The sequence below is a fragment of the Rana temporaria genome, chromosome 1, assembly GCF_905171775.1.
Source record: "Rana temporaria chromosome 1, aRanTem1.1, whole genome shotgun sequence".
Classification (NCBI taxonomy): Eukaryota; Metazoa; Chordata; class Amphibia; order Anura; family Ranidae; genus Rana; species Rana temporaria.
The window spans coordinates 149,454,759-149,482,457 of NC_053489.1; positions in this window are offsets into that span (position 1 = coordinate 149,454,759).

A 27,699-nucleotide genomic window follows, 5' to 3' on the forward strand; every position below is an offset into this window, starting at 1 on the left:
GCGACCAGGAGACTGATAAATATCATACATCATGTGAACATCACGGGAACGCCTTCTCTGCTTCTTTCCTTGGACGCAGAGAAGGCGTTCGATAGGATAAATTGGAATTATATGTCATTAACCCTTCAAAAATTTGGATTTGAGGGACACATTCTAAGATCTGTATTAGCCCTCTACTCAAACCCAAATGCGCGAGTTTTAGCTTCCAATATGTTATCTCAACCTTTTTCAATCTCCAATGGTACTAGACAGGGCTGTCCATTGTCCCCCTTAATATTCAACTTATTAATGGAACCCTTAGCAGAACACATACGATCTAACGCCAAAATATCGGGAATTTCTATTGGTTCTCATACTCATAAGATAAGTCTATTTGCGGACGACGTGATTTTAATGCTGACATGTCCGTTCACTTCCCTACTTGAAGTTCAAGAAACACTACTGAAGTTCGGTATGATATCTTATTATAAAGTTAATGTTACTAAATCTTCAATCCTTGATATAGGCATAGACGCAGTAACAAATACTCTTTTGCAACACCAATTTCCCTATTCCTGGGCGGATTCTACCATCCCATATTTAGGTATTCATTTGACCAGGTCTACTAAAATGTTATTTCTACATAACCATATACCACTTAGAAAAAAATTGCACCTAGATCTGATAAAATTAGAAAAACATGAATTCTCATGGTGGGGTAGGCTCTCGGCGTTTAAAATGATCCATCTCCCTCAGGTCTTATATATATTTCGATGTCTTCCCATTCCGATACCCTTAAGTTTTTTTAAAACGCTTCAATCAATTCTCTCAAAGTTTATCTGGAAAGGAAAGAGATCTAGATGTGCTCACCAAAAACTGATAAAGCATAGAATGTGGGGAGGTGTTGGTTACATTGATTTCCAGGACTACTTTCATAGCACGGTGTTAACACAATTAAAGGAATGGTTTCGCTCATCCCCTACTACGACATGGGGGTCGATTGAATCCTCCTATTGCCTCCGTACACCGACTAAATTCTGGTTATTTGGTGCACAAATAGGATTTAAAGTCCCTTCACACCTTCCGCCAACTATGAAGGTTTCCATTTCAACTTGGCTTAAATTCTTAAGATCCACAGAAAACTGTAATCCCAGGGTTAAAATAATTATCCCTTTTAGTGTCTTACAGCTTGTTTTAGACCATATATCTCCAGATCAATGGGAATCTAGAGGTATTATACTTATCCAAGATCTTTACAATGGCAATGATATTAAATCTTTTGAATGTATTAAGTCCGAATACTCTATTCCCCAGACATGCCACAGTCAATATAAAAAAATAATACGCTGTTTGAATAACCTAAAATCTTACGACCTTTACATTTGTACATATGTATGGAATTTTTTAACGTCTCAAATGGTAAAAACTAAAGGAATTTCACTCTTTTACAATTTACTACAGGACAAAAGAGTCTTTTCTAAATCCTCGTCCCACTTAAAGTGGGAGGAGGATTTGGGACGTCAATACACATGCGACCAATGGAGGGCTGCTTGTAGATTGAACCAATCAGCCTCCAATTGCACCTCCTTGTGGGAATTGTCGGTCAAAATAACGTTAAAATGGTATTACACACCCAATATTGTATCCAAATTTGGTAATCAGCACTCGGACAAATGCTGGAGAATATGTGGAGCTAGAGGAGACATACTCCACATTTTCTGGAATTGCCCTAAATTGAGGGTTTACTGGAAACAAATATTCGAGATTTTATCAATTATGGTAGAAACTGAAATAAAACCTAATCCAGGTTTAGCATTGCTATCCCTGGGTATAGACAGTTTTCAGGTCACCCAACGCAATTCGATGGTCCACCTGTTACATGCAGCCAGATTATCGATCACCAGAAAATGGAAAGATTCTTGTCCTCCATCTGTAATTGAAGTTATAGATCTTACAAATCTACATATGACCTATGAACGTTTACTAGCCATATCCCAGAATACTTTGCATAAACATGAGATTAAATGGGCCCCTTGGAAACTATGGTTCAACCATACTGACTGAATATCGTAGCTGGTTTTTGTTTCCTGGAAACTTTCTTTTTAACTGAGTACTTAGTTTTGATGTATGACTTTGAAAAAAAAAAAATGGTCATGATGATAATTCTTGCTTGATTTGTACCTATCTTGAATGCTCACTGTTTTAATAGAATACTAGTTCTTGAAAAGCAAATGAACAGATAAGTTACCTAGTTACTTCACAATTTTCTGTTCCCTACGAATTGTTACAGACTAATTGATTTATAGTATCTCTACAAAGTTCACTGATGACGGTTGATGTTGTTATTTATGTTCATGTTTCAAACAATACAATTGTACGACATTCTTCTGCATTAAACTTGAAAAACCAATAAAAACTATTGAAACAAAAAAAAAAAAAAAAAAAAAAAAAAAAAAAAAAAAAAAAAAATCAATGCTTATATATTAAAAAAAAATATATATATGGATCCAACATGGATCTTCAAAGCCACACAGTTTCTTATCATAGGTATGAATAGGAAAAAAGGAAAGTAGCCAGTCTCTCACTAGTGGTTATCACTTTCAGGCTTAAATAAGCTGACTAGACAGCATCCCTGGTGATTTCTGACTCACCTCAAATTAGGGTGTGATCCAAGTGACCCATGTAAAAAAGAGTTGGGGGAAATAACCCAAATAGGAAGTCACAGCAGGACCATGCAGCTTAATCACAGGATCATTGTATTGAATTAACAAATACAAAAAGCTTCTGGGTAAAAAACACCACCATCACCTTCACCTTGGTGAAAAGTAAAAAAAAGACAACGTTGTCTAGGATAAACGCAGCTGCGAACACATACAGATCACACTCATAAACTGATTATAGCATCTTCCTATTGGTAAGAAGAATCAGGGCCTAGTGCACACTATGACAGTGAAAAAAGCAACCTCTTAAGAATCCACATGTAGTCACCAGAAAATAGGATTGTAGACACCCCTAAAGTACGCCCTCTGAAGACGGGAACCAATCCCGCAACGCGTCAGGGCGTGGCTACACAACGAGTCTACACCCATACAGACAGCAGTTGTATAGAACGAGCAACTTGTCAGCTGGAGCTGAGCTGACAAGCAACATAGCTACGTGAGCTAATAGTCCTAACATCTGATGTGCCTGTATTTTTCTATTACATTGTAAGCATAACATTTTGTGAGGGGCTTGGTTTGAATAAAAAGCAATATCACACTAAAAAAAAAAAAAAAAAAAAAAAAAAAAAAAAAAAAAAAAAGAATTTTTATAAATACTGGGGTTATGGCAGCTAGCTGCTGCCATAACCCTAGTATTTAGTGTCAAAGTACCGACGTATATAACGACGGCGGGCAGTCCTTAAGTAGTTAAAATCAATAAATACTCTAATGCACCAATAAGTAAATATAAAAAAATAATCAAATGTAAATTCTTTCCTAAATCAATATGAAAGTACAAAAATATAAAGTAGCTTGTAAATAAATATTTAAAAGTGCAAAAAAAACTATTAGGTAGATTCTCAGAGATCGCCGTATTTACGCTACGCCGCCTTAAGTCAGAGAGGCAAGTACTGTGGGCCAGATTCACAGAGCAGATACGACGGCGTATCTCCTGATACGCCGTTGTATCTGTTGTTCTATCTATGCGACTGATTCATAGAATCAGTTACGCATAGATAGCCATAAGATCCGACAGGTGTAATTGTTTTACACTGTCGGATCTTAGGATGCAATACCGCGGCCACCGCTGGGGGGAGTTTGCGTCGTAAACCAGCGTTGGGTATGCAAATTAGGAGTTATGGCGATCCACGACGGCTTTTCGCGTTCGCTACGTCGCCGCTAGTCTAGTTTCCCGTTGCTGCCTTAACTTTACACAGCAATCATATTGCTGTATAAAGTATGGCTGTCGTTCCCGCGTCGAAATGTAAAAAATAACGTCGTTACGCGCGTCGCCGTTCGAAAAAATTATGTCAATTCACGCAAAGCACGGCGGGAGTTCGGAAACGGAGCATGCGCGGTAGGTCCAGGCACGGGAGCGCGCCTAATTTAAATGGCACACGCCCATTTGAATTGGCCCGCCTTGCGCCGGAGGCCGCCAGCGTAGGTTTTCATCACAAGTGCTTGGTGAATCAGGCACTTGCGATGAAAAATTGCGGCGGTGTAACGTATCTAGGATACATTACGCCCCTGCGATTCTACGTGAATCTGGCCCTGTATTCTCAAAGTACTTGGGCCCAGATTCACAAAGGAGATACGACGGAGTATCTCAGATACTCCGTCGTATCTCTCAGTAATTGTTTTACACTGTCGGATCTTAGGATGCAGTACCGCGGCCGCCGCTGGGGGGAGTTCGCGTCACAAACCAGCGTCGGGTATGCAAATTAGGAGTTACGGCGATCCACGACGGTTTTTCGCGTTCGCTACGTCGCTGCTAGTCTAGTTTCCCGTCGCAAAGTTAGTCGTCGTTTTGGGTGCTCTAACTTTACACAGCACACGTATGTGCTGTATAAAGTATGGCCGTCGTTCCCGCGTCGAAATTTAAAAATTCACGTCGTTTGCGTAAGACGTCCGAGAATACGGAAGTACGCTACGCACGTCGCCGTTCGAAAAAATGCCGTCAGTTCGCGCAAAGCACGGTGGGAATTTCAGAACGGAGCATGAGCAGTAGGTCCGGCGCGGGAGCGCGCCTAATTTAAATGGCACACGCCCCTTAGAATTACGCGGGCTTACGCCGGAGGCCGCCGGCGTAGGTTTTCATTGCAAGTGCTTTGTGAATCAGGCACTTGCGATGAAAACTTGCGGCGGTGTAACGTATCTGCGATACGTTACGCCGCCGCACTTCTACGTGAATCTGGCCCTTGCCTCCTAACTTACGGCGGCGTAGCGTAAATGCGGCGGGCGCAAGCGCGCCTAATTCAAAATAGGCTGAGGGGGCGTGTTTTATGTTAATATGCTTTGACCTGAAGTGATTGACGTTTTTTTTGAACGGCACATGTGCCGTCCGCCTACATTTCCCAGTGTGCATTGCGGCAACGTACGCCGCACGGGTCTATTGATTTAGACGTGGATGTAAATGACGTAAATCCCTATTCACGGACGACTTACGCAAACGACGTAAAATTTTCGAATTTCGACGCGGGAACGGCGGCCATACTTAACATTACTATTCCATCTATTTGATGGAATAACTTTAGGCCTGCTAATGCGTTACGTAAACGGCGTATCTGTACTGCGTCGGCCGGGCGTACGTTCGTGAATAGGCATATCTACTGATTTACATATTCTACGCCGACCGCAATGGAAGCGCCACCTAGCGGTCAGCCTAAAAATTACACTTTAGGATACGAGGGTGTAAGACACTTACGCCGCTCGTATCTGAGCCTAATTTAAGCGTATCTGGTTACCAGAATACGCTTAAATTAGCGATGACGCAAATTCTGACTTAGGCTGGCGTATCTACTGATACGCCAGCCTAAGTCTCTCTGAATCTAGCTATATAAATTCATATGAAATACCAAATAAAGTTCATCAGTCAAAAAAGGATTATAAAGTGCAATGTCTCAAAATGAATCTTTTGTCCCAAAGTCCTTGTATCAAACACCAGAAAAAGTGCATGTGTGCAGTAAATCTTGCTAGTGCAGAAAATTAAACGGGTTGTCAGCAAAGCTGAGCTGTTGGAAGACAAGCTGAAGGATCCATTGTATAACTGATGGGCAACAGGAGCTACACCATTCAGCAGCCGCCCGCCATCATATCCAGGCCACACCCACGCTGCTCCCAATTTGGCATCCATGTGTGTGCAACAGGTGCATAGCCCAAAATGCAGAAAGTGTGCACTTGGGTTTATGTACCCGTATCCACACAGATGTCAGATTTGGAGAAGAGACTATGGGCCAGATTCACAGCTGAGATACGACGGAGTATCTCAGATACTCCGTTGTATCTCTCAGAGTATCTATGCTGCTGATTCATAGAATCAGTTACGCATAGATATCCATAAGATCCGACAGGTGTAATTGTTTTACACTGTCGGATCTTAGGATGCAATACCGCGGCCGCCGCTGGGGGGAGTTCGCCTCGTAAACCAGGGTATGCAAATTAGGAGTTACGGCGATTCCCGACGGATTTTCGCGTTCGCTACGTAGCCGCTAGTCTAGTTTCCCGTCTCAAAGTTAGTCGTCGTTTTTGGTGCCTTAACTTTACACAGCAATCGTATTGCTGTATAAAGTATGGCCGTCGTTCCCGCGTCGAAATTTAAAAATGAACGTCGTTTGCGTAAGCCTTCCGGGAATACGGAATTACGCTACGCGCGTCGCCGTTTGAAAAAATGATGTCACGGCGCGCAAAGCACGACGGGAATTGCGACACTGAGGATGCGCAGTAGGTCCGGCGCGGGAGCGCGCCTAATTTAAATGGCACACGCCCATTTGAATTGGCCCGCCTTGCGCCGGAGGCCGCCGGCGTAGGTTTTCATCGCAAGTGCTTGGTGAATCAGGCACTTGCGATGAAAACTTGCGGCGGTGTAACGTATCTACGATACGTAACGCCGCCGCTCATCTACGTGAATCTGGCCCTATGTCTGTTCAGCCACTGTGTCCCAATAGACATCAATGGGAGTACATGCATGGGGATGCATGGAACACCTGTGTAGGTAAGGACAGCCCTCACATAAGGTATGTGTTGATACACCCTGTGTGAAGGAGGCCTTATTTGTGTGTTGTGACCACACCTATGTCCTTGGTCAAAAATGTTAAATACAAGAATTTACAAAAAAAAAATTCTAAATATTTTTTGTTCAAAACCCCTGTCAGAGTTTGCTTTTGCCACACATGTCTAATTGGGAAGTTTTTTCTTCTGGTCCTGTAAACACAACAGGATGTGAGAGAAATGCTCAATTGACAGTTTGCAGTAACACAATTTTCCAGATATATTTTCCCTTTTTCTATGTTGGTTAAAGGGGTTGTAAAGGTACAATTTTCTTTCCTAAATAGCTTCCTTACCTTAGTGCAGTCCTCCTTCACTTACCTCATGCTTCCATTTTGCTTTCTAATATCCTTATTTCTTCTGAGAAATCCTCACTTCTTGTTCTTCTGTCTGTAACTACACACAGTAATGCAAGGCTTTCTCCCTGGTGTGGAGAAAGCCTCTTGAGGGGGCGAGCAGGAGGGTCAGGATGCTTTTTACTTTGCAGATAGAGAAAGGAGCTGTGCGTTAGTGGGCGTCCTGACACTCCTGCTCGCCCCCTCCCCCCTCAAGAGGCTTTCGCCACACCAGGGAGAAAGCCTTACATTACTGTGTGTAGTTACAGACAGAAGAGCAGGAAGTGAGAATTTCTCAGAAGAAATAAGGACATTTAAAAGCAAAATGGAAGGATGAGGTAAGTGAAGGAGGACTGCAGTAAGGTAAAGGAAGATGTTTAGGGGGAAAAAAATACCTTTACAACCCCTTTAAGCAACTTATAGGAAACTGGATACTCACCCAAAAGAATGATGCTGAAGAAACTAAAAAGACTGAATAACTGGACAGCATAAAAAATATGATTATTGTCCAATGTGATCATACCCGATCTGCATTCAAATAGTCTAGAATAGCTCTCCTCTTCTCATATACTCAAATCCATCTCCAGCTCAACAGTATTCACCATAAAAAGAAGAGCGTATGGTGTCACATTGCATAAAACCATCAATAGTTTATTATGGAAACAGTAAAAATTGCACTTACAATATTATGTGCCATGCCCGACACAATGATTACATGCTTGTTTCTATATTAAGCAAATGCCGGCTTCAACTACGACCTCAGGTCTATCTAAAGCATATCAAGTGTGGCTATACTATCAGTCATTTGAGCACCACATGTTTGAAGAGACACATAACACCAGCAGCTTATTGGGAGTGGCTCTTGAATGCTAGCTATCGACAGGAAAATGTTTGCATGCCTCTTTCTCCTGCCAGCTCCATTCTTAGCTCAATGCAGCTTGGCAAAATTGCTGTTTTCTGCCTTACCATCTGGTGGATTGAGCCCATCACTGTGATGTATAACAGTGATGCAGATTACTGGCTGCCTTTTCTTTGCCCTAGACCATGATCTGGAACATCATGTTTCCACATTGCTGGACCATGTGGTCAGCAGGAGGGTCCACCTGACTATAGATATGTGACCAAGCAAGTAAGGGCAGATATGTTATATATCATTTATGGTCAATTGATAAACTTTGCTGGCAGTTGGGAAGGATGTAGGATGAGACACACTGAGCTGGTTCTGCCACCCCATATCCTTACAGCTGGTGATGGAGACAGCACAATTGCCTCCATCTCCTCCTTCTGCTCAAAGCCCTCTTAGGATGAGTTGGCCCCCTGAACCACTAGTCCTCTGCAAGAGGCCTATGCAATGTCTCAGGATAAATCATGCAATGTAGTGTTGACGCTGATATGTCAAGGAGACAGGAGCCACACTGGGGCAGAGATTCTATCAGTTCTGCAGGGGCAGGCCCAAAGGTGGCTATCGCCATACCAATTTGTGAAAGGAAAGGTTCTGTGTGAAAACAGAACCAACCTGCTGTCCACTCTCAGGCAGGATAGGTTAATATGTGCCTTGCATGGAATACATTCTTAAGCTGGTGGTGCAGCACTTCCTAGATAGCTACCCTGACTTATAGGATCTTCTGAGGCAGGCCAGGAGAGTTTCTAGAAATATCAGGTTGTCATAACCAGCCAGTGTGTAGCTGTGTAAAATTTTGCAGGAACCACATCTACCCACACACCTCCTGATATGTGACACACCCGTTTGGTAAAAACCTACCTTGACAATTGCTGCAGCAGCTACACATGCATTAGAAGACCATAAATAAGACCTGTGCAAGCATGGCTCCTTTGTTGCGCATTAGTGGCTCTAATACAGAATGCTCTGCATTGTCACTATTTGAGGAGGCATCCAGAATGGTGAGCTGTGACAATGCGAGCACCAATTTTACTATTTCTGTGGTTCTGCTGGAGCAGACACTGTGTGAACTTATAGACAGGATCCTGGAGCCACAGAAGGAAGAGGACTTATTGGTGCCTTAAAGGGTAACTATAGGAAAAAAATGTTTGCTTTAAAATAACAAACATGTTAAACTTACCTCCACTGTCTATGATCCACATCTTCTGGGGTCCCTCGGCGGCTGTCTCTGGTCCTCCCCACAAGAACTCACCACAGTCATGCTAGAGCGCTCGCATGGTGGTGAGTACTTGCAGGCGCACTCCCGGCCTACATCCCAGCCAATGGCTGCGCTGCTCTCAATCCATCCGCTCTAGCCAATCAGCGGCCAGGCTGAGTGGCAAAGAGGATCTCGGGGCCGAGCGCGGGACTTTCGAGGGGTCAGGTAAGTAAAATGGGGGCTCGGGAGGGCGGCGTCATCTATGTTTTTTCACCTTAATGCATAGATTGCATTAAGGTGAAAAAAATGTTTTCTTTATAACTCCTTTAAGGCGTACTATAGTCAGACTCCGTCTATGTGGACCCAGCAGATACAGGAGGAGCATGTGGAGCAGGCGTAAGGAGGACTCATCAAACCCAATGTGTTTCATCTACAAAGACTCAAGTTGAAGTCTTTGTAGACGAAACGCGTAGGGTTTGATGAGTCCTTTCCATGTCATTGTGCCTTTTTAAATTTTATGCTTTTGTGATCACAGAGGAGATTTTTTTACTTGATGCAATACATCTTGGAATTTATGAAAAACATTTTCATTCCTAAATAAACTCATAACCATACGGGTTTTCACTATGGGTAGGCTTTTTTGTTGTTTTTTTATGGATGCTGTTAACCATAAACCTACCAAACGGTTCTGTGGTGGAAGGAGGTTTTTTATCATCTGGGACATTGCCATCCAAATCCATATTCTCACATGCGGGATCGAGGTTGCCTGAGGTGGCTTAGCTGAGGAGAAGGAATTGCATCACTCGCTATCCAGAGCTTTGATAACACATGACTGATAGATGCTACCTTCTGGTAAGCATATTTAATTTTCTCCCCTTGGTAATGGATGCACACACAGCGGAGACTCCTTTAGTCCTACACGTCTGGATTCCTTCCCATCAATATATACTAATGGATTAATGTTTTAATCACCAATGGGACTATACTACCAATGTTGATTTGAAATTTGCACAGTGCACTTTATTTAGAGACACTATCAATCAGATTATGGTGTTAGAGTTTTTTGTATATGCTAATCACAATTTTGTATACAACGGTATGTTGATATGTCAATACTCAACATTTGATTGTTAGGGCTGCACTGTTTTCACTTTATTCATTCACACAATCTTTGTTAAGATTGTAGTGCTGGCTGCAATTGTTTATTTATGCGTATATCGCAGTATTTTTATATTAATTTCTAGTCTAGTGTTGGGGGAGGCTGCCCAGGCAAGGCATTTAAAACATTTTTCTCTGCTGTCAAAAAATGTCATAAAAATTAGTGAAGTCCCACTCAAAATTCAGCCCCATAGGTCTCCTGGTTTGCATCTGGAAAATCCAGAGAACCTCTCTTTTACAGAGGTGTCTGAATAAATCATCATCTCTCTTTAGGCATCTGATGCCACGTACACACGATCATTTTTCGGGTTGTAAAAAAATACGTTTTTTTTTTAATGTCATAAAAACCACCGTGTGTGGGATCTAGAGTATTTTTCGGGTTCTGAAAAACAGGCAAAAAAAAAAAATTCGAACATGCTCTATTTTTTCACTACGTTTTTAACGTTGTCGTTTTTCGGGTTGTAAAAAAATGGTCGTGTGTGGGCTTTAACGACGTGAAAAATCTGCGCATGCTCAGAAGAAAGTTATGAGACGGGAGCGCTCGTTCTGGTAAAACTACTGTTCGTAAAGGAGTACCGTATTTTCCGGCGTATAAGACGACTTTCTAACCCCTTAAAATCTTCTTAAAAGTAGGGGGTCGTCTTATACGCCGGTAACCTAACCTTACCTAAGACATGCAGAATCGCGGTCTCTTCCCAGGAGACACTGGGGGTTATCCACAAAGCCGCGGCGCAACGTAACTTTTCGGATCTAAGCTACTCCGCCGCAAAATTCCCAAGTTAGGTGCCGATCCACAAAGCACTTACCTGGAATTTTGCGGCGCTGTAACTTAAATCCGTCCGGCGCAAGGCGTTCCTATTCAAATGGGCGAGTCCCATTTAAATTAGGCGCGCTCCCGCGCCGGACAGACTGCGCATGCTCCGTCGGGTAAATTACCCGACGTGCATTGCGCTAACTGACGTCGCTCCGACGTCATTTGCTTAGACGTTAACGTAAATGGCGTCCAGCGCCATTCACGGACGTCTTACGCAAACGACGTAGAATTTAAAATTCGACGCGGGAACAACGGCCATACTTAACATGGCTTAAGACAACTAGGGCTTAGCCCCAGTTTTACGCCGCGGAACTCGACGTAAACGACGTAGATTTAGAGCGACGGGCCCGTCGGAGCGTTCGTGGATCGCCGTAACTGGTCATTTGCATATTCTACACCGGCCGCAATGGCCTCGCCACCTAGCGGCCGGCCTAGAATTGCATCCTTAAGATCCGACAGTGTAATTCAATTACACATGTCGGATCTTCGTCCTAACTATGGGAAACTGAGTCTGTGGATCAGTTCCATAGTTAGGACCAGGGATACGACGGAGTAACAGCAGTTACTCCGCCGTATCTCTTTTGAGGATCTGGCCCACTGTGTTTAGTGTCCGCCTATCACGGAGGCCCTCTCGTCCTGTGTTTAGTGTCCGCCTATCACGGAGGCCCTCTCGTCCTCAGACGAGAGGGCCCCCGTGATAGGCAAACATTGAACACAGTGCCTCCTGGGAAGCTGAGTGTTCCGCCTATCACAGAACAGAAGACGTAGGAGGCACATCTTTTGAAAAAACGTACGGCCGCGATTCTGCATGTCTTAGGATAAGGTAAGGGCACAGTCTGGCATGTAATGGGGCACAGTCTGGCATGTAAAGGGGCACAGTCTGGCATGTAATGGGGCATAGTCTGGCATGTAATGGGGCATAGTCTGGCATGTAATGGGGCACAGTCTGGCATGTAATGGGGCATAGTCTGGCATGTAATGGGGCACAGTCTGGCATGTAATGGGGCACAGTCTGACATGTAGTGGCATAGTCTGGCATGTAATGGTGGCACCGTGAGGCGAGGCATGTAGGAAGGGGGTAGTCTTATACGGCGAGTATATCCCAAAACCAACATTTTGGCTGGAAAATTAGGGGGTCATCTTATACGCCGGCAAATATGGTAAGCACATTCATCACGCTGTAACAGACAGAAAAGCGCAAAACGTCTTTTACTAACACAAAATCAGCTAAAGCAGCCCAAAGAGTGGCGTCATCCGAATGGAACTTCCCCTTTATAGTGCCGTCGTACGTGTTGTACGTCACCGCGCTTTGCTAGAGCATTTTTTTTCACGATCGTGTGTAGGCAAGGCCGTTTTAAGGATCAAGTTGAACAAAAACGTTGTTTTTTCTAAAGCCTGAAAAACTTCGCTTTTTACAACCCAAAAAATGATCGTGTGTACGCGGCATTACTCTCTCAATAATCTGGATATGAATAGCTGCGGATTCATCCCCAGCAAATTCGTTAAAATGATTGGCAATATTAGTTGAATGGTCATGGAGGCGATCCAGCAGCCTTCTCCTGTGTACAGTAGGTATTTTAGAAAATGGAAATTTGCTGTTTTTCATATACACAGACATTCTTTGGCATTAGCATTTTTCAAGACTGAATTTATAATACACTGTGCTAAAGATGACACACACTCTATATATATATATATATATATATATATATATATATATATATATATATATATATATATATATATATATATATAGTATATTTCATCAGGAAGAAGCATGATGCTTAAATAATAATCTTGCTATTATGCATAAGTGTGCTGGCAACAGCTATTCTTATCCTTACAGGCTCCAGTTATGCACAGTTGTAATTCCCTGGCATTCCAACAGCTTAGGAAATATAATAGTGCCTATGGAATTAAGCTAAAGGTTTATACGATTATTTCCTTAGGTTTCTGTACTATAATGGAATTAAATCTTTGAAAATCATAGTAATTATACAAAATAATTAAATAACACATACAGTAGCAATGCACATATAGCTGTTTCCACATTATTCTGACAAATTAAAAGGGGTTTGCTTGTATTTAAGTTCACATTTCTAACTATTAAAATTGTCAAATTGTTATATGCTAATTGAATACTTAAGAATCATACCCTTTGGTTAGCAGTGCTGGCTCATCACTTAGTTCAATTTATCGTACATACAGTGCTTTACAATTCAAGAACAGTACAACCATTTTTCTTGCAAAAGCCAGGACAGGTGTAATTGATGAGGGCTAAAGCTGAATGAAGCTTCTGTATTCTATTACAGTATGTAAATTAATTCAAGCCATTGGCAAAAATTATCCTCCTTACTTGAGTCATTGATTGAAACCAATAAGTATGACAGAAAGCATTAAAAAAACAGAATTAGACATACAGTATCTCTCAAAAGTGAGTACACCCCTCACATTTTTGTAAATATTTTATTCTATCTTTTCATGTGACAACACTGAAGAAATGACACTTTGCTACAATGTAAAGTAGTGAGTGTACAGATTGTATAACAGTGTAAATTAACTGTCCCCTCAAAATAACTCAACACACAGCCATTAATGTCTAAACCGCTGGCAACAAAAGGGAGTACACTCCTAAGTGAAAATGTCCAAATTTAGCCCAAAGTGTCAATATTTTGTGTGGCCACCATTATTTTTTCACCAGAGCTTCACAGGTTGCCATTGGAGTCCTCTTCCACACTTCCATAAGGACATCACAGAGCTGGTGGATGTTGGAGACCTTGCGCTCCTCCACATTCTGTTTGAGGATGCCCCACAGATGCTCAATAGGGTTTAGGTCTGGAGACATGCTTGGCCAGTCCATCACCTTTACCTTCAGCTTCTTTAGCAAGGCAGTTGCTACCTCATCGGACCCTGAGACAAGAACAGTATACTGCAGCTGGGGGGGGGGGGATTTAGATGAGAGGGAGGCTGCCTGATTTTAGTCTTGCCTGGGGGAGCGCACAACCAAAATACACCACTGGCTATAGATATGTTATGTACTTGTAAAAGCCTCCCTTGTGTAGACATGCAAAAGTCTTGAAACTGCTGCTGTGTGCCACTATCTTGGATGTGATGTCAGCAGCTCCAGCAAAGTACCACAATAGATTATGCTACTGCACAGTGCAATCTCACAAATTGTGGGCTACTCAGCATTCCCACGGTTATCACCCAACACCCAAAGGATGCTAACATCCTAGGTACTGTGGGCAGAAGAATAAAGGCTGGTTCACATGTGTGTAGTGTGGTTTTTGCTCATTGCACTCTTATGTGTGTTTCACACATGTTTTTAGCTGTGCTACTTTTAAACTCTATGGGAACACACGTTTTGATGAAAGCACATCACATACTTTTATTCAGAGTTTTACAACTTTACAAAAAAAAAACACAAATAAAAGAAAAGAAAACAATCACAACAAGGCAGCAGCGGTCATGCTGTCCCTCAGTACAGGTATCTAGAGTACCAACCACAGTACAATCAAGTATATAGCACTACACCTCAAGTCGCCCCCTCTGGTCAACTAACCATAACCTCCTCCACATTCCCAAGACCCGCTACAAATCAAAAGACAAACAAAAGTTCACAGTCCAAGGACCCCAGCTATGGAACGCTCTACCTGCAAACATCCGCTGGGAGAAAAACATCTGGTCTTCAGGGAGAAGCTTAAGACCCATCTCTTCTGAAGACACAGGCAGGCCCCGGCTGCAAAAGCGCCTTAAAGCGGGAGTTCACCCGAAAAACTATTTTTAACATTAGATTGAGGCTCATTTTGTCAAGGGGAATCGGGTAGTTTTTTTAAAATCGAAGCAGTACTTACCGTTTTAGAGAGCGATCTTCTCCGCCGCTTCCGGGTATGGTCTTCGGGACTGGGCGTTCCTATTTGATTGACAGGCTTCTGATGGTCGCATACATCGCGTCACGAGTAGCCGAAAGAAGCCGAGCGCCGGTGCGGCTCTATACGGCGGAAAATCGTGGCGCGATGTATGCGACCGTCGGAAGTCTGTCGGAAGCCTGTCAATCAAATAGGAACGCCCAGTCCCGCAGCCCATACCCGGAAGCGGCGGAAAAGATCGCTCTCTAAAACGGTAAGTACTGCTTCGATTTTAAAAAAACTACCCGATTCCCCTTGACAAAATGAGCATCAATCTAAGGCCTCGTACACACGACAGAGTTTCTCGGCAGAATTCACCGAGAAACTCGGTCAAAACCCGGATTCTGCCGAGAAACTCTGTCGTCTGTACAGTTTTGGCTCGATGGAGCCGCCGAGGAGCTCGACGAGAAAATAGAGAACATGTTCTCTATTTTCTCATTGTTCTATGGGAGAAGGCGGCCCGCCGAGCTCCTCGGCGGCTTCATCCCAGAACTCGACGAGGAACTCGACGTGCCAAGCACGTCGAGTTCCTCGGCTGTGTGTACGGGGCCTAAGGTTAACAATTACGTTTTTGGGTGAACCTCCACTTTAAGGCGATTTAGTTCGCGTTTGTAGAGCTATACAAGTTACTCATTCATTCATATGTGAGAAAATAACAGAACAATGGAAATAGATATAATGCTGCATCTTTAACCAGTTCCCGACCCCCGCATGTACATATACGTCCACAATATGGCACGTACAGGCACATGGGCGTACACGTACGTCCTCGCCTATTAGCGGGTGGGGGGTCCGATCGGGACCCCCCCCGCTACATGCGGAGGTCGGGTCCGCTCGGGGAGCGATCCGGGACCACGGCGCGGCTATTTGTTTATAGCCGCTCCGTCGCGATCGCTCCCCGGAGCTGAAGAACGAGGAGAGCCGTGTGTAAACACGGCTTCCCCGTCCTTCACTATGGCGGCGCATCGATCGCGTCATTCCCTTTATAGGGAAGACACGATCGATGACGTCATTCCTACAGCCACACCCCCAAACAGTTGTAAACACATACTAGGTGCACCCTAACTCCTACAGCGCCACCTGTGGTTAACTCCCAAACTGCAACTGTCATTTTCACAATAAAGAATGCAATTTAAATGCATTTTTTGCTGTGAAAATGACAATGGTCCCAAAAATGTGTCAAAATTGTCCGAAGTGTCCGCCATAATGTCGCAGTCACGAAAAAAATTGCTGATCGCCGCCATTAGTAGTAAAAAAAAAATAAAAAATAAAAATGCAATAAAACTATCCCCTATTTTGTAAACACTATAAATTTTGCGCAAACCAATCGATAAACGCTTATTGCGATTTTTTTTACTAAAAATAGGTAGAAGAATACGTATCGGCCTAAACTGAGGAAAAAAAATGTTTTTATATATGTTTTTGGGGGATATTTATTACAGCAAAAAGTAAAAAATATTGCTTTTTTTTCAAAATTGTCGCTCTATTTTTGTTTATAGCGCAAAAACTAAAAACCGCAGATGTGATCAAATACCACCAAAAGAAAGCTCTATTTGTGGGGAAAAAAGGACGCCAATTTTGTTTGGGAGCCACGTCGCACGACCGCGCAATTGTCTGTTAAAGCGACGCAGTCCCGAACTGTAAAAACACCTTGGGTCTTTAGGCTGCATATTGGTCCGGGGCTTAAGTGGTTAATGCACTTTCATCAAAATAGTAACGTGGCTTAAAACATGCATAAGACAAAACACCTAAAAAATGCACTGCACATGTGAATTGGCACTAAGGAAAGTATATTTAATTATTTATTTTCCCCAACAGGAGCTTTTTTACTTTTTTATGTGAAGAGGGGGCCTAACTAAAAAAACAGATTTTCATTGATTTAACTGTAAATCCTAAGCCTAGGTACATCTAGCAACTTTCCTATTGTAGACAGTTTGGCAGTGAGTTTGGCATTTGAAAGTACTTGTTGCAATATTTTGTGTGTTTAAATATTGTTTTCAAAAGGCATTTATTATCTTGAGTACACGCGCATTTGAAAACACCTACTGTATGGTTGCTCTTGCAGACTTCCTTTCTTTGTGTTTATAGTATTTTATAATGCAATACAATACTCTGACTTCACATGTGTGAAAACTGTACTGTCCTAAACTGGCAGTGTATACTGCAAAATATTGCAAAAATGTGTTGCATTGTGTTTTTAAAGTGCCCTAAGATACCGTACTGTTGCCAGACAATTAATTTCAGCAACAATAATCCTATAAGATTATATGCACGTTTACCATATTTTAGGCATGCTATGTAAAAGTCTCCCTTAAAAATGCAAAAACCTTGAAACAGCTGCTGTACTATAGTTGGTTGACATACCATATTATTATGCTGATATTAGGCCCCAAATCAGTGGTAGATTAACCATAATGTTCCACTATTGAAAAGAGCAGCAAATATACTAGCGACTCTACATAAATGTATCTAAAGTAGTACCTCAGATTGTGAGTAAAGCGGATAACGAGCATTTCGCAATACGAGCTATTATTTTTTTTAAATCCTGACTCGGTTTGCGAGTGTTGCCTTTGCGAAAGGATTCAGGGCTCTGCGGTGTGCAGTGCCGCATTTGGCCAGAGGTGCGGTGGCGCCTGTTATACTCGGAGCCGCTCAGATGGACCGGGAAACACTCGGAAATACTCGGAAACACTCCTGAGTGTTTCCAAGCCTCCCCGAGGCTTTCCGAGTGCATCCTAGCAGCTCCGAACGGTCTCAAAGTATTTACGAGTCTCTCCGGGGCCCCCCACCTCTGGCCACATGCGGTACTGCATACAATAGAGGTCAATATGGAATGAATTATCCATTGACTTCTACAGCTGTATGGGGAAACTCACTTTGATATGCGAGTGCTTTGGATTACAAGCATTCTCCTGGAACGGATTATGCTCGTAATCCAAGGGTCCACTGTATATAAAGATAGATAACTATCAATTTACTGCATTGATCTGTCTTAATTTAATTCTTAACTTAACAATTATATGATGTCAAATGCGACTAGAGATATACTTTCCTGTATACTTTCCTGTAATAAGGTTATCTTAATGTTACAATGTAAACATTTTCTCTTTACTTATTACATTCAATGTTTTCTGATAATCTGTAATAAAATACTTGAACAAGAAACTGCAGCTGTGTGCCACCATCTTGGGTGTGATGTTACCAGCCTCAGTAAACTCTATCATTCAAGTGACACTTTATAGTGTCAATTCTCAAGTTCAGCAAAAAAAAATGGTAAAAAGGAAAATACTGCAAATAAGAATTTAAAACACCTGACATTTCTGTGACAGGGGCTCTTTAAAGGAAACCTGTACTGAGAGGAACATGGGGGCCATCATTACCGACCTCCTTCCAAGTATTTTTCTGGCCATTTCCTGGCTTTATAACACTGGAGTAGATTCAGGTAGATGGACGCCTAGTTACGGCGGCGCAGCGTATTGTATTTACGCTACGCCGACGCAACTTACAGGAGCAAGTGCAGCATTCACAAAGCACTTGCTCCGTAAGTTGCGGCGGCGTAGCGTAAATGGGGTCGGCGTAAGCCCGTGTAATTCAAATGTGGGAGGGGGGGCGTGTTTTATGTTAATGTGTTATGACCTGATGTGATTGACGTGTTTTACGAACAGCGCATGCGCCGTCCGTGTACATATCCCAGTGTGCATTGCTCTCAAGTACGCCGCAACGACGTATTGGTTTCGACGTGAACGTAAATTGCGTCCAGCCCTATTCACGAATGACTTACGCAAACGACGCAAACAATAAAAATTTCGAAGCGGGAACGACGTCCATACTTAACATTAGCTGCGCCACCTAATAGCAGGAGCAACGTTACGACGAAAACGACTTACGCAAACGACGTAAAAAACTACCGCCGGGCGCACATACGTTTGTGAATCGGCGTAACTAGGTAATTTGCATACTCTACGCTGAAAACGACGGGAGCGCCACCTAGCGGCCAGCGTGAGAATGCACCCTCAGATACGACGGCGTAAGAGACTTGTGCCAGTCGTATCTTAGGCTAATGTCAGCGTATCTTGCTTTCTGAATACAGAAAGAAGATACGCCGGCGCAGATTTGAATTTACGCGGCGTATCTATGGATACGCCGGCGTAAATTCTCTCTAAATCCGGGCCACTGTGTTTTATTGTGAAATGTTAAGCACATGTTTTATCAGTAACCGTATAACCCCCACAAATGTAAGCACATCGGCATATGACATTGCTTGTACATGTCTGTGACATTACCTGACACTTAAGTTGTGACTTTTCTGTGTTTCCAAAGTGTCTTAGATTTGTAATAAGGTTAATAAAATTATTTGTGTCTGTAAACAGTAAAGAAATAAATGACATTGCTTACAGTTGGAGCTTGTCAAATTGACTTACAGTACAGCATGTTCTGCTATTTGATGTCAGTTGCCACTCATTTTGCTAATGTGTTTGAAGGTAATATAGCAAAATGTCAGGCACTTGGTCTAGAAAGAAAGGTGGCAGTGGAATCAGCCGCACAAGCAAATTACACTGTAATGCCCATGCCTGCTGTATTAGTCCTGTAACTGAGTAGACATGGAAAGGAAGAGGGATATTCCTGTAGGAGCACTTAGGGCCAAATCCTCAGCCAGGCGGCGTAACTTAACTTTCAGCAGTTAAGTTACACTGACTTAAAGTTTTTACCTAAGTGCCTGACCCTCAAAGCACTTACGTAAAAATTTCAAGCCGTGTAAGTTAAGTGCCGCCGTCGTAAGGCGTTCCTCCTCTCCGGGGGGCGTTTACAATTTAAATGAGGCGCGCTCCCGCGCCGGCCGTACTGCGCCTGCGTGTGACGTCATTTTCCCGACGTGCATCGCGCGAACGTAATTGACGCCGGGCGGCTTTGTGGATTGCGACGGGACACTAAAGTTGCGACGGGTGAAAAAAAGACGCGCCGGGAAAACAAATAATTATAAAAAAAAATGACAGCGTCGCTCGGCATGCATTCCTGAGGGAGAACTTCATGCCAATTTTCAAAGAAAAAAACGGCATGGGTTCCCCCCCCAGGAGCATACCAGGCCCTTAGGTCTGTTATGGGTTGTAAGGAGACCCCCCCTCCGCCGAAAAATTGACGTAGGGGGTCCCCCTACAATCCATACCAGACCCGTATCCAAAGCACGCTACCCGGCCAGCCAGGAAGGGAGTGGGGACGAGCGAGCGCCCCCCCCCTCCTGAGCCGTGCCAGGCCGCATGCCCTCAACATGGGGGGGTTGGGTGCTCTGGGGCAGGGGGGCGCACTGCGGGCCCCCCCACCCCAGAGCACCCTGTCCCCATGTTGATGAGGACAGGACCTCTTCCCGACAACCCTTGCCATTGGTTGTCGGGGTCTGCGGGCGGAGGCTTATCGGAATCTGGGAGTCCCCTTTAATAAGGGGGCCCCCAGATACCGGCCCCCCACCCTAAGTGAATGGATATGGGGTACATCGTACCCCTATCCATTCACCTGTAGGCAAAAAGTAAAAGTTAATAAACACACAACACAATATTTTATTATTCTGCTCCGGACGCCCCCCCTGTCTTCGTTATTAGCTCAATTACCAGGGGGGGCTTCTTCTTCCACTCTCCGGGGGTCTTCTCTGCTCTCCGGGGGTCTTCTCCGCTCTCCGGGGGGGTTTCTGCTTCCGCTCTCCGGGGGGGGCTTCTCCGCTCTCCGGGGGGCTTCTTCCATCTTCTCCCCTCTTCCGCTCTTGACTCGGCGAACCCCGGTTCTTCTGCAGCTCTCCGGTGCCTTCTTCTTCAGCGCTGGCTGCCTGCTATGTTTGTGTGTTAGCTCGATTTCTAACAGGCAGCCGGCGCGGTCTTCTGTGACGTCATCTTCTCTTCTGTTCTTCTCCCCTCTTCCGATGTTGCCTCGTCGCCTGTTGTCGCTGTAATGATGGAAGCGCGCCTTGCATCACATTTATATAGGCATCACCGTCCCATCATGCTCCGGTAGGTACCCACGTGGTGGGTGCACGTGGGTAGGCACCCACCACGTGGGTACCTGCCGGAGCATGATGGGACGGTGATGCCTATATAAATGTGATGCAAGGCGCGCTTCCATCATTACAGCGACAACAGGCGACGAGGCAACATCGGAAGAGGGGAGAAGAACAGAAGAGAAGATGACGTCACAGAAGACCGCGCCGGCTGCCTGTTAGAAATCGAGCTAACACACAAACATAGCAGGCAGCCAGCGCTGAAGAAGAAGGCACCGGAGAGCTGCAGAAGAACCGGGGTTCGCCGAGTCAAGAGCGGAAGAGGGGAGAAGATGGAAGAAGCCCCCCGGAGTCCGGAGAAGCCCCCCCCGGAGAGCGGAAGCAGAAACCCCCCCCGGAGAGCGGAGAAGACCCCCGGAGAGCGGAGAAGACCCCCGGAGAGTGGAAGAAGAAGCCCCCCCTGGTAATTGAGCTAATAACGAAGACAGGGGGGGCGTCCGGAGCAGAATAATAAAATATTTTAAAAAGCCTTGTGTTGTGTGTTTATTAACTTTTACTTTTTGCCTACAGGTGAATGGATAGGGGTACGATGTACCCCATATCCATTCACTTAGGGTGGGGGGCCGGTATCTGGGGGCCCCCTTATTAAAGGGGACTCCCAGATTCCGATAAGCCTCCGCCCGCAGACCCCGACAACCAATGGCAAGGGTTGTCGGGAAGAGGTCCTGTCCTCATCAACATGGGGACAGGGTGCTCTGGGGTGGGGGGGCCCGCAGTGCGCCCCCCTGCCCCAGAGCACCCAACCCCCCCATGTTGAGGGCATGCGGCCTGGCACGGCTCAGGAGGGGGGGGGCGCTCGCTCGTCCCCACTCCCATTCCTGGCCGGCCGGGTAGCGTGCTTTGGATACGGGTCTGGTATGGATTGTAGGGGGACCCCCTACGTCAATTTTTCGGCGTAGGGGGGGTCTCCTTACAACCCATAACAGACCTAAGGGCCTGGTATGCTCCTGGGGGGGAACCCATGCCGGTTTGGAATTTACAAATTGCCGTGGAGTTCTCCCTCGGGAATGCATACCAAATGCCGTCGCTTGAATGGGCCTTTACAAGGTGTGACTAACTTTACACTTTGTAAAAGCAGCCCTAGTTTTACACCAGGCAAACTAACACTTACGGCGAAAAAACTAGGCACAAAAGCTTTGAGGATCGCCCTAAGTGCTAATTTGCATACTAGCAGAGGCATTTCGACTCGAAATGCCCCCAGTGGCGGATGCGGTACTGCATCCTAAGATCCGGCAGTGTAAGTCCCTTACAGATGTCGGATCTTCTGCCTAACTTAGGAAAACTGCTTCTGAGGATCAGTTCCAAAGTTAGAACCAGAGATACGACGGCTTACGCCGGAGTATCTCTTCTGTGGATTTGGCCCTAAGGGCATTGACACTATCAGTAGCAGCCATGACTGTGGTCAGTTGCCCTCCTATCCCGACTTCACTCCTTGAAATATCCCACTCTTCCTCCACTCTCATCTTTTGGCACCTAACTAGGTGCCATCCAGATGCATCCTGCTTCCACCTTTCTCTTCCATGTAGACATGTGCACACTGAAATATTTTGTTTCGGAATTTCGTTATCGTCGGAAAATAAATATATTAAGTTACTTCCGTAATTTGTTTTTATTTCTATCGCTTCATTATAAAATGCATTCGTCCGAAAATCCGAATGAATTTTCGGAAAATAAATATATTTAGTTACTTCCGAAATTTGTTTTTATTTCTATAGTTTCGTTATAAAATGCATTCGTCCGGAAATCCGAATGAATTAAGGTCAAATCTGTCAAGTGAAGGCTTATGGTGTCTGTCGAATCTTCTAAGAAGATTCGACGGAGCAGGTGAACTGTACGACGCCGCAATCATACATTTCCGGTCGAATGTTCCGCCTACAAGCTATAGTAGAATTCTAATGTTGTATGACACTAGTAATAATTATATTTATGAATTATTATTACTAGTCAACTAACATACTAACATTCAAATTTTTCTATAGCCTATGGGCAGAGCATTTGACCGAAAATTTATGATTTCGGCAATGTGCAGTTTAGCTGCTTGTCGAATCTTCTTAGAACTTTCGACAGACTCCATAAGCCTTCAATGACAGATTTGACGTTTGTATGTTCTTCTCTGCTTCGTCGAATCTTCGTCGTTCATCTCGAATGGTCTTCCCCAACACTGTCTCTATAATGTCAAATCTTTTCTCGCTATGTCAAATCTTTCCTCTCTATGTGGAATAATCTTGGACTAATAGAGTTAAGGTTAGGCACATTCAACCACAGGTTCGATAGACACAGATTACTATTGTCAGCGTCATCTCGAATCTCCTATCTATATCGAACTGTTATAGCAACAAAAACAAAAATAAATTTTTTTTTTATGTCGGAACTTTCGGATTTTGGATTCTGTGCGTTTGTTTTCGTTTGTTAAAAACGATAACGAAAAAAAAACAGATATTTAAACGAAAATGCATTCAGACGAAAAGGGATGCACATGTCTACTTCCATGTATGGTCACCATTCTGCCCTTCTCTTCCTTCCCTTATGGTCCACAATCAGATGACTTCTCTACCATAATACTCCCTCGCTCCATCAGCTTACACTATGTCTCCCTGTGATAATTTACCTACTTGTAATTGGTCAAAGAGAAAAATCATTGGGAGCCTTTGGGAAAGTCTTTATTGTTCAACTGGTTGCAAGCAGTCCAAAAGACAACCAATGTGTTCTAGGGGCCAAACAATCCCCCTTAATCAGAGCTGGGGAAAAAGTTTAAAATAAAACACATAAAATGGTAGTAAAACAGAAGTGTGATAAAGCCACCATTTTTATGTGTGCTATTTAAAAAAAATCTCCAGATCTGGTGAAGGGGGATTGCATGGCACCTGAAATGTGTTGGATGACTTTTGCAAGTAACACCTTTGTCCACAATGATAACCTGTAGAAATCCATGTCCAGCATACCGTCTCCTACAGTCTTTCTGTCCTCAATTTTTGGCTTATTTTGTGTGGCTGTGATATCCCATTCTGTAAGGTACCAAAGGCAAATGGCCCAGTAGGGCAGGAAGGTCTCCCTGTTGCTGGGACCCATTAAAAAAAAAACACTTGAGAAAAATATAAAGTACTGTATTTCATTTTAACACCAACCGTGCACTTGTCCAGTGAAAAAAAAAGCTGACCAAAACGGTCAAAAATGCTTTTAATAGTTTGCAAATGATATATTTTTAAACTAAAAAAACAAACATGTTTTACTTACCTGCTCTGCTCAACCTCCTTTTCTGGGGACTGGCAATATTGGCTCCTCTTTGTCTACCACCATAGCAATCTACTTGCTACGGGGGCAGACACACAGGTTCGCTCCCGAGACAGGCAGGGTGCAGCCATAGACACACAGCTCAACTCTGCCCTAGACCTTGGTGTCTGAACACAGGATTTCATTGACAACAGCAGCTCCCGCTGCTACATCTCTGTCCTGTAAATGCTGAGAGAAAGGAGAGAGCTGCTGCAGACGGGCACAGAGCTAGATTGAGTGAGGACTCAGGTGAGTATAAGTGGGTTCTGGGGGGGCAAAACTGCTACTTTGAAATTGTATACGTTAATGCAGGGAATGCATTAAAGGGGTTGTAAAGGAATTGTTTCCCCCTAAATAGCTTCCTTTACCTTAGTGCAGTCCTCCTTCACTTACCTCATCCTTCCATTTTGCTTTTAAATGTCCTTATTTCTTCTGAGAAATCCTCACTTCCTGTTCTTCTGTCTGTAACTCCACACAGTAATGCAAGGCTTTCTCCCTGGTGTGGAGAAAGCCTCTTGAGGGGAGAGGGGGTGAGCAGGAGTGTCAGGACGCCCACTAACACGTAGCTCCTTTCTCTATCTGCAAAGTAGATAGCGTCCTGACCCTCCTGCTCGCCCTATCCCCCTCAAGAGGCTTTCTCCACACCAGGGAGAAAGCCTCGCATTACGGTGTTGAGTTACAGACAGAAGAACAGGAAGTGAGGATTTCTCAAAAGAAATAAGGACATTTAAAAGCAAAATCGAAGGATGAGGTAAGTGAAGGAGGACTGCACTAAAGTAAAGGAAGCTATTTAGGGAAAAAGAAAATTCCTTTACAACCCCTTTAACCACTTAACCACCCTACAGGAGTTTTACCGCTACAGGGCAACAACTGTGCACCAGATCAGGTATATATACCTGATTTGGCATTTCCGCCTGCAGGGGGTGCCCCGCTTCTGCTGTGGATATTGACAGCAGAAGCCGATCTTCGGGTGCCGGGGACTCAATGTCCACCAACACCCACCAAGAGACTTAGAACGACGCTCTGCCTCTGTTAACAAGGCAGAGTTCCGTTCTGACAGGGGGGAGGGATGGATTCTGTGTTCCTGCAAAGCAGGGTCTTAAATCTATCTCTTCCCCTAGTAAAAGCAGCACACATAGTAAACACAAACACTGGCTAGGCACACATTTAACCCTTTGATCACTCTAGATGTTTACCTTTAGATTTGAGCTCCTTGAGGGTAGGGACTGATGTGAATGTGCAATATAGATGTAAAGCACTGCATAAATTGCCGGAGCTATATAAGTACCTGCGTGGGTTTCCTCCGGGTACTCCGGTTTCCTCCCACACTCCAAAGACATGCTGGTAGGTAAATTGGATCTTGTCCAAATTGGCCCAGTATATATATATATATATATATATATATATATATATATATATATATATATATATATATATATATGTGTGTGTACGACTGTGGGTCCCAATTGTGTCGAGATCCTACGGGGTTTTAGCACTGATCACTGTATTAGTGTCACTGGTTTCCACAAAGTGTCAAAAGTGTCAGTTAGTGTCAGTTTGTTCACCGCAATATCGCAGTCCTGCTATAAGTCGCTGATTGCCACCACTACCAGTATAAAAAATTAATAAAAATTCCAGTACATATCCCATAGTTTGTAGACACTATAACGTTCGCATAAACCAATCAATATACACTTATTGGGATTATTTTACCAAAAACATAGCAGAATACATATTGGCCTAACTTTATGAAGATTTTTTTTTCTTTAATATTTTTATTGGATATGTTTTATAGCAGAAAAAAAATATATATTGTTTTTTGTTTTTTTTATTGTTGTCTTTTTTTGTTTATAGCACAACAAATATTAAAACTACAGGGGGATCAAATACCACCAAAAGAAAGCTGTTCTTGTGGGGATTTATTTTTATTTTATTTGAGTACAGTGTTGCACAACCGCACAATTGTCGGTTAAAGTAACGCAGTGTCATATCGTAAGAAGTGGCCTGGTCATGAAGGGGGGTAAATATTCCGGGGGTCAAGTGGGCAAAGTAAAACATTTTTTTGCATACACGTTTATCTGTACACATTCAGGTCCTTTGCTTGTGATGTGTTACCATACAAGTTGCGGTAAGGTAGCCCCCTCATTTTGAATTCATTGCCAATATATCACATTTAGATTTTAACATATCTAAAGCATTTTTATCAACCTAGTGCAACACAACACACCAATGGTTTTATATGCATGTGACATTGTGTGCTGTCTATGCAAAATAAATAGCACTGTAATGCATTGTTGTGTTTTATGGTAAAACATAGGTTACCACATGTGATTACAATAGTGTGAAAAGAAGCATGCAGAAGTCCAGAAAGTGATGCAGGGATTTGCACAGTTAATTAGTGGTATTCCTCTTCCTTTCCACAGAAAAAAAAAAACTGGATAAACATTTAGGGGCAGATCCACAAAGAAATTACGCCGGCGGATCTATTGATACGCCGCGTAATTTCAAATTTTGCGCATCGTATCTTTGTTTTGTATCCTCAAAACAAGATACGACGGCATCTCGGCTAGATCCGACAGGCGTACGTCTTAGTACGCCGTCGGATCTAAGCTGCGATTCTTTGGCGGCCCCTAGGTGGCGTTTCCGTTGAATTCTGCGTCGAGTATGCAAATTTGCTATTTACGGGCGATCCACGAACGTACGACCGGCCGGCGCATTTTGTTTACGTCGTTTGCGTTCGGCTTTTTCCGGCGTATAGTTAAAGCTGCTGTTATGAGGCGTACTCAATGTTAAGTATGGCCGTCGTTCCTGCGTACAATTTAGAATTTTTTACGTCGTTTGCGTAAGTCGTTCGCGAATAGGGATTTGCGTAGAATGACGTCACCGTCGTGAGCATTGGCTTGTTCCGGGTTAATTTCGAGCATGCGCACTGGTATACCCCCACGGACGGCGCATGCGCAGTTAAAAAAAAACGTTGTTTACGTCGGGTCACAACGTATTAACATAAAACACGCCCCCATTACATCCATTTGAATTCCGCGCCATTACACCGCCAAAGATACACTACGCCGCCGTAACTTACGGCGCAAATTCTTTCAGGATTAAAAAAAAAAGAATACAGTTACGGCGGCGTAGTGTATCTTAGATACGCTGCGCCCGGCGCAAAGGTAAGTGGATCTGCCCCTTAGTTTACTTAAAGTGGTATTAAACCCAGAAGAAAACATTTCTTAAAGTGCAGCCTAATGCTTAGATGTGATGGTTGCATTCAGGGGTCGAGTCCTGGGAAAAAAGTGTGGGAACTCACCCAAGATTCCTCCTTCCTCAAAAATAAAAAAGGGGGTCTGGAGATG